This window comes from Vipera ursinii (assembly GCF_947247035.1).
Source record: "Vipera ursinii genome assembly, chromosome: 2".
In the NCBI taxonomy this organism is placed as follows: domain Eukaryota; kingdom Metazoa; phylum Chordata; class Lepidosauria; order Squamata; family Viperidae; genus Vipera; species Vipera ursinii.
This window is the reverse complement of record NC_139513.1, coordinates 214,894,727-214,903,516: the sequence shown is the minus strand read 5'-3', so window position 1 is coordinate 214,903,516 and position 8,790 is coordinate 214,894,727.

Genomic DNA, 8,790 nt, shown 5'->3' with positions numbered 1-8,790 from the left:
TTCAACGGTCCAATCGCCGGGGAGGGGCGGAGCCAGAATGCAGCCTAGCGGTCCGCGCGCGCCAAACAAAAAGTGTCGGCAATTGCTGTTGGGCGGTCGGCTCGGTTTTGTTTTCTTTCAATTCGCAAGCTTGTCGTTTCCGTCTTTCGGGACTCTCTCCCGAGCCGGCCTTTGCCCGACATGCCTGGACAGCAAGCAACCACGGGAGTCTTAAGGGCTCCGGTCTGGATAAACGGCATCCACTTACGATCTCTCTCTCTCTCCCCACCCCCTCCCCCTCCACCACCACTTTCCAGAAGGAAAAAAAAAGAAAGCAAAAGCTCCGCCTTTCTTCAGAGGGAAAACTCGAAGGGCGAGGAAGCGCGATGCAAGAGGCGGTTGCGTGTTCGGTTTGACAGTGGCGGGAGTGGTTTGCTGGAGCACTTTGGGGATTAGAGATCGGCCAAGCCAGCTGAGGAGTGATTGTTATTTTCCTCCAGCTGGACGTCTGCCTGTTTGGCGGCGCCAATCGACTGGCGACGAGGTAAGTCTCCATTAGCCATTGCGCAAAGGGGATCCCCGGGCCTCGTCAGTTACTGATGAGGGAAGCAAAGCTGGTTCTTTCAGTCTGGGTGGAAACTTTTAAGGGAGCGGATCGTATCCTTCGTGCCGCTCGATCTTCTCTGTTAGCTGCGGCGGATTTTTTTTTTTTTGCAAACTGCAAGGTTTGCAACCGAGAGAATGAAAGACAAAGAGAGTATAGTTGCGGGTTACTGACATTTCCGTATCCGCGCCTTTCCAGGCATTTACAGTGGAAGAGCGTGAATCTCGAGTGTCCGATCTCTTCTGAACGTTTTGCTTTCAGATAGAAGCCAGGGGCTTCCTGGCCTTCGGATTTACTTTACCCACCTTCAGAAGTGTCCCTACTTAGGCAGGGAAATAAACTACGGGATGATCTCACCGAATATTAACTTTTTACTGGAGGGCGGAGTCCTTTGTATCTCTTTGACTCAGTAACAATAACAAAACTGTTAGACTAATAATTATCCTTAACCAAACCACACGTTGACTGATTTGAACGAAAATACATTATTTCTAGAGTAATATGACTGAGAGAATGAATTTCTCAGTGATATGATTACAGCATCACTTCATCTGTCCTTTAAAAATAAGTATTTTGTAATCAATACCTTTTCTATGAAGAACGTAGGTGTTTACAGGTTACAACTTATTATCAAAAATATTTCTTTATATATATTCCGGGTCACAAGATTCCCAAACCCTTCTTCCCATTTTATTTTCAGAAATTCTCAAAAATTTTCCGGAAATCCTTTGACCCTATTATCTTGCCTTTATTTGCCTGCACATTAAAGTTACATTTTAAGTGGTTTTAAAGTCCTTCTGGCTCCCAATTTTTGTTTCTATTCATTATTGGTTTATTTCCACCACATTCCTTTTTCTTTGTCAGAAATAAAAATACCTTTGTGAGTAGGGGAAATCCCGTACCACATCAACTATTGCTACTACATGTGAAATTAAGCTTTAGAAATGCAGACAAAAGTTGATTTGCTACTTGTGATCCTTTATAGAGTAAGTCAATGAAAATAATAGAAAAATCTGTTGCATCGCCAGAAGGCTTGACCATACTCTTTAGGTGAGTTTGCCTTTGAAGATTCTTAAATTATTGCAATGGTTGTCAGTTGGTTTTGGTCCTGTCACATTGCTGGTTTTTTTCCCTATAAAAGCTTATATGGGACGGCATTCGCTCCATGAGGGAGGGAGTGTGTTACTAAGCTTAATTCCGTCTTTATAATCTGGCCATCTGGAAAAGGCTATCTGAGAATCCTGTCCTGTATGGATATTTATATTCTTAACATTACTCTCTTTGGAATAGTTAAATATTCCTCTCTCTGGAATACTTAACTTCCATAACAATGGCTGGCCTCAAATCTCCTTGCATTTAGAAAGTTTTTTTTTAAATTTGAGCTAGCCTTCAGTCCCATAGTATGTTTGCTTATGACTGTGTGTTCTGATTTTTATGTTAAATTATTTTGGGGGGGGGTGTTTTTGCTTTTTTGCTGAGCACCTCTCAGGATGATTATAAAACCTGTAACTAAATCAACAAAGAAGCTAGTCTTTCTCTCAAAATATTTAAAAGTGGGTGGGTGGAAGAACATGCTCAAAATGTGAATCTTTTTATTATGCCCTTTCAGGACAAGTTTCTGAAGATTTCTGCTGATTAATATTTGTATACATTAAAATAGGTCTAAAACTTCTTTCATTACAATGTGAGGGGCGGGAGGCAGGGTCTGTGAGGAAGAGAAAAACAAAACCTGAGGCTTGGCATGGGTTTGAGTTTCATACAAGGAAGTGATGACATGGCATGAAGACATTACAGTCTTTCATTCAGCCATTTTAGTGCTAATGTGAGTGTAGGCCTCAGCCTGGCTCTCCTTATACAGCACTGTGTCCTGTTTCATTCAGCTTGGTCCTACTGGTTTTTTTCATTTGTCCTTATCTAATTACTTTGCTTTTTCACCAAAAAAGATACAGTAGATGGATAAGTCATATACACAGTTGTATGTGCATTGATTTTGTTACGACGGAAGGCAAAAATCTCTTCTTATTTCGTCTAATAATATCTGCTATAGCAGCAAATTAGGTTACTCAGTTTACAGAAACTATTCATTCTCTTATCATTCATTAGGTAATACTAGGAAGATGACCCAAAGTTGAAATAATATTTACCTTGCCTCTCTCACCTCCAGCATTGTTAAAAATATATCTTTGGGAACTGCCTATATGTAAACAGTATAGTAATGTATTGGCCTGGGCATGTTTTAAATATTATTCAAAGCAGGTGCTTGACATAACTAACATGTGAGAGCACATTTAAAAAAGAAATTTCTTTTTTTTAAGGCTTCTGTGTCTAAGCCTGAAGAAAAAAACAACCCAGAATGGCTTATACAGAAAATGGAAAAAGTGGTGACTTCTTTAAAAAGATGTAAAATTCACACACCTGTAATTTCTGGATGACTCTTCTGAATTATTTTCAGGTTATGTCTAGAGTATTTATCAGTACCATTAATTCACAGTAAAAAATGTGAGAGCAAGTTCATCTGAAATGGATCTTGGGTGTATTTTTATTATTTGTATTTATCTTCTGGGGTTTAGCTTGTTCTTGAAATGTTGGTGCTTGCTATCAGAAAGGCAAGAAGACTATGTGGCATTTCTTGTATTTATTTGGATGTATTTTTTCTCTTAAGGGAAAGAACCATCTCTAAGGGATATATAATATATATTGTAATACTATATAATAACTGTAATACTATATAATTGTAATAATATGTAATTGTAAAATGATATTTGTAACTAAATGGATGTAACAAATATTTCTAGCTATACTAAAACTTCTAAAATATAGACATTTGCCATGTAACTATATATCACTTTCAGTTCTGTGCATTAAAAATTCATGATATTTGAGAGAATTAACATTTTAACTCTAGGTAGCTTGAGACTGATTTTATTGTGCTTTCTCCTAGAAATGTTCCTTTTATCTGCTCAGAACTTCTGATAGACAAGAAGACTGAAAGGTTTGCATTTTATCTAATAGTAAATATGTTGCCCTTATTTTTAATGTAAGCATTTATTCTTAATATCTATTTAAACTTTTTCCTGAGATAGGATCAGAAAAAGATTTTCATTTACTTTCAGTTCACAAGAATTTAGATAATTAATTTTTATGGTAATAAAATGGAAGTAGAAAATGTAATTGTTCAGAGAATTGTCTGAGAAAATGTAATATACTGTATTGTTTTTGTAGATTTGAAAGTTGAGAGGCAAGTACATTAATTTTTTGTTGAGCCAGCAGTGCTAGTGGGAGATGACTGTAAGATGTTGACTGCCATTGTTTCTTCAATCTTTTTAATATATCATTTTCTATGCTTAGAGTTGCACACATAAGGCAGTGAAATAACATCATGATAGTAAAATGTAACATACTTCTAGCTTGTTGTAGATTCTGTAGAGGATACCCAGTTAATTTAATATTATCATTGAATGATATATATTGATATATATGGATATGATATATATGGATATTAATTCCATTTATATCCCGCCCTTCTCCGAAGACTCAGGGTGGCTTACAATTTAAGCACAAACCAATGTGCTTAGCAATAGCCTTCATTCTATGTATATGCCTGCTTATTAGGGCTTTCACACCACCATCCCCTAAGCGGCATTATTACAAAGTCAGCTTAATTGCCCCCAACAATCTGGGTCCTCATATGCTATTCTCCTAATGGCATTTGAAAATATTTCTCTTTGTTTTTATTCAGTCTTTCCTAATTCATTGTTTTACAGATGAGGTTGGTAATCCAGTCAGGAAGAACAGTGGCCATGATAAATAAGAATTTTGGAAAATGAGTTTCCATCACATGTAGAATCAACAGGTTATAAAAAAAATAGTTATAAAGTTTATCTAGTGTGTTGAAACCTTTCATATTTATCATATTAGCATTATCTTGTTTTAATCTCCCTTAAATACTAAAATTTATATAATTTTGTAGCCAGAGTGATTTGTAGAATACTTTGATTTGCAAAATACTTTGAATTTGAACCATTTAAAAGCTGAAATCCCCTGTTTCCTGTGGGAAGATTTTTTTATATATATTATTTTGGAAGTTGTTGTACTTAAAGCAGTTCTGTTTTAACTAAAACAGAAAAAGATGATCGAAACAGCTAGTTTCCCTTTGAAGTAGGAGGGTTGAGATTTCATACAAATCTGAAACATTTTGTACATTCTCTGGTTCTCTGTATTTTCTGCTATTTTTTTCCACCTGGTTTTATTAACAACTTGCTACAGCATGGATGTAACTCAGTTATTTTATTAACCATCCAGGGTTCTTTTTAAGAGAAAAAGCAGTATAAATAGAATACAATAGATAACCTTTATTGTCATTTATTTTACTGTGGGCACATTGGCCCACATTAAAAATGAAATTTTGTTGCTTGCTCCAAACAATATTCCAAACGAACAAAGCAAACGAACATGAAAATATTTTATTCATATATGCTTCCCTTTCCTTCATTTTATCCTTTCATAACCCTGTGAGATTAGCTACCCTAGCAGAAACTGGTTGAGCTTCAAAAGTATGCAGGAATATGAATTCATTTCAGGCTTAGTAGAGCATTTTAACTGATAAGCACATGCATTCTCAAAAGACACACAATTGGTTGGTTACAACTAAGCCATAAAGTTTGCTTGTTGTTGTTTTAAACTGGCTCATGATATCTAATAGGTGCTAAAATAACAACATTAATTTGAACTAGACAAATTTGGGATTTTAGTGGCATTATGCTTTATTATGCATTATTACAAAAATTATTTTCTTCTCCTCCACACTTAACTAATATATTTTCACAAAGTGCACTGGTCCAAGGTTAATTACTATAATCCATTCTGAAGGTAACAACAAAGATCTCCACCCTCACAGTTCAGGACAAACAGAAAATCTTGGTCCTGTCCATTGTGACATTCTTGCTCTCACTTCAAAATTGCTGCATCACCCTGCTTGACAAAAATTATGCATCGGTTTTAACTGGTAATGAAGATTACAAACACATTCTCTACAACAAAAGGAAATGTAGTACTAATGAGTCCTGCATGAAGTTGAAAAGATACAGACAAATCACACCTTTCCCATATTTAACACTGTATTCTGAGGTCGATCAGTGTGATTCTACTGTGACTACTACTTCTATTAGAGGCCAGGTCATCTTCAATAGTGGTGAGTACTTTGTCAGTGATGGCTCCATGTTAATGGAAGCTACATAGCATGAATTGCAATATGTTCTAATAAATTTGCAACTTTCCCTAGTGTGCACTTTTTAGAAACACAAGTACTCTTAACATATCTGCAATTACTAGTAATCTACAACTGACTTTTATTAATATCAAAAAGTTAGGTAGGATTAGAGAAGGTTAGGAATTGGATGGGAGACCTGTTAGGAAATCCCAGAGCCACAGATTAGATTGGGATGTCAAAAAAAACAACACATCCTGGATAAATAAAATGCAATACATCTATATTGTTTCAATAAACATCATGGATAAATTGGTAGGAGTTGACATGGCAGAGTTTGGCAATCGTGGTAGGTGTAACTAATCCAAGACACCCAATTAACCAGGAGGCAGATTGATAAGCTTCTTCCTCACTCTCTTTCTTACCATGCTTAAATGTTTTTTTTAAGGATAGGTGGCCCATTCCCAAATATCTAGGTTGCCCTGTTTGGGATATATGAGGAGAAAATAAAGAACAGAAGACGGTGCTTTGCTGCATCCCAGGATTCCTTTTCAGGGTGAAAACAAAACAAAACAAAAATATGGTCAGATGGGGAGTTTTGAAGGTGTATATGCTGCCCATGTCTTATTTATTTGTCCTTTTGTTGTTGAAAGTGTAATTCATGGAAGTGACTGTTCAGCACCTCGTGACCTACTGACTACAAGAGGACATTGAGGTGTTGGTAGACTGCTAAAAGATTTACTCTGTGTCCATTCTTTGTCTACTTTTCTGCTCTTTCTGTCTGCTTCTTTTTACACACATACATGGAGCACACATTCTTTGATTGTCCACTTGATAGGATGCAGCTAGCTAAATGCTAATCTTTGATTATCTCTGCAGTGTATTTCCTGTAAATACTGTGCATCTTTCCGTTTTATTTAAAAAGTCCTTTCTTTAATTGTTCAGGTCAGATTCCTATTCTCAGAATCATTCATGTGCACCAAAAGAATACTTCCACTTTCAACCGAGATAGAAACAGTGGTTCTTCAAACCTGCAGCATGACTGACCCAGATTTTAAACTCAAGGCCTAAATGATGAGGAAGAAGTTATCTGAGCTGTACCTTCAGCCCCAGCACTCAAGATTTGATTACAGAAGCCAATTCCACAGCAAAGGTACTACCGTATTACAGTGCTTAATTTGTAGGTGGTGCTTCTGCTGCTGCTGCTGAAAGCAAAAAATAAAAATAAAAATGGATTTTTGGTTTTTTTCTTGGGAAGGAAAATTACTAGCCTTGTTTTGAGTAGCAGAGTACGACTGTTTACAAACTCAGTGCTTGTTGAAATAGAAAAGCTGCTCCGATGAAGGAAAAGGTGCAAGAGGTTGGAGAAGAAGGTTGATAGAGATGGCAGTTTCCAGAAGACAATTAAGGGGAAACTTACAGAAAAATCTTCTGTTGGAATACTCTCTGTGTTGCCTGCCCTTCACACAGTGCCAAGGCAGAAAAGGCAACTGGCTCCTGAATTTGGAAATTTGTCCTCAGGCGGGAAGAAAGGGAGCCAGAGACTACACAGGTAAGAAGCTGCTTATGTAGTGAGCAGACAAGATCGATTACCAAGGCAACAAATAGATAAGCGTGATGGCAAACCTTTTAGAGACCGAGTGCCCAAACTGCAACCCAAAACCCACATGTATCGTCGGGTGCCGGGTGGGCGTGGCCCATTGGGTGGGTATGGCCCATTGGGTGGGTGTGGCCCATTGGGTGGGTATGGCCCATTCGGTGGGCGTGGCTGCAGTGGTAATGGCAGACTGGCTGGGACTAAAAAGTTCAGTCAATCAATTCCCACTTTGCGAGATCTTTTTTTCCCCCGTGAGAAGTTGAAATTAAAACCCAGCTGAAGGCCTAGGACTGGGGCAACGGCGCGCATGCCCACAGAGAGGGCTCTGCGTGCCACCTTTGGAACGCATGCCATAGATTTGCCACCAGGGGCTTAAGCCCATGTGAAAATCTCTCAGACACCCCAGGTGATTTGAATGACCTCCTCTTCCCTATTATGTTCACCTGGCCCACTAGGGCTGGAAGGCAGGACATGCTTCGGATCCTATCAATTATATATTGTCATTTGATGGGAACTATGAAAAAGGGCCTTCTTGGTGGTGTCCCCTTTGTTATGGAACAACAACATTCCCCCCCCATTCCTTTTCCAAAAAGCCCTAAAAATGTGGCTTTGTCAGTAGGCCTGGCCACTACAAATGAAAATAGAGCTGATCCAGAGGCTCATCTAATTGTGTTGTTGCAGCCATGTGGGGTGGGATAGAGCTTTTAAATTTTTAAGTACAGGTAGTCCTCGACTTACGACTGCAGTTGAACCCAAAATTGTTAAGTGAGATATTTAAATAAATTTTGCCCCATTTTATGACCTTTCTTGCCACAGTTGTTAAGTGAATCACTGCGGTTAGTAACACAGTTTTTAAGTGAAGCCAACTTCCCCATTGATTTTGCTTGTCAAAAGGTTGCAAAAGGTGATCACATTACTTTGGGACACAGCAAGAGTCACAAGTACGAAGCATCTGAATTTTGATCATGTGACCATGGGAATGCCACAAAGGTCGTAAATATGAAAAATGATCATAATTCATTTTTTTCAGTGCTATTGTAACTTTGAACAGTCACTAAATGAACTGTCGTAAGTTGAGGACTACCTGTATTGTAAGGTGCCCGGAGTTGAGTGGCTATATAAATTTGTGATAGATAGATAGATAGATAGATAGATAGGGGAAGGAAGGAAGGAAGGAAGGAAGGAAGGAAAAGTAAGAAAGAGAGAGAAAGAAAGAAAAAAAGAAAAGAAAAAAAAAGAAAAGAAAGAAAAAGAAAGGAAGGAAGGAATGGTATGAAATATCTGAAATGGTATAGTTTCCTGCCTGGTTGGACTAGAAGACCTCCAAAGTCCCTTCCAACTCTGTTATTCTATTTCAGGGGTGTCAAACTGCCGGCCTGTGGGCCAGTTCCATCATACGGAGGC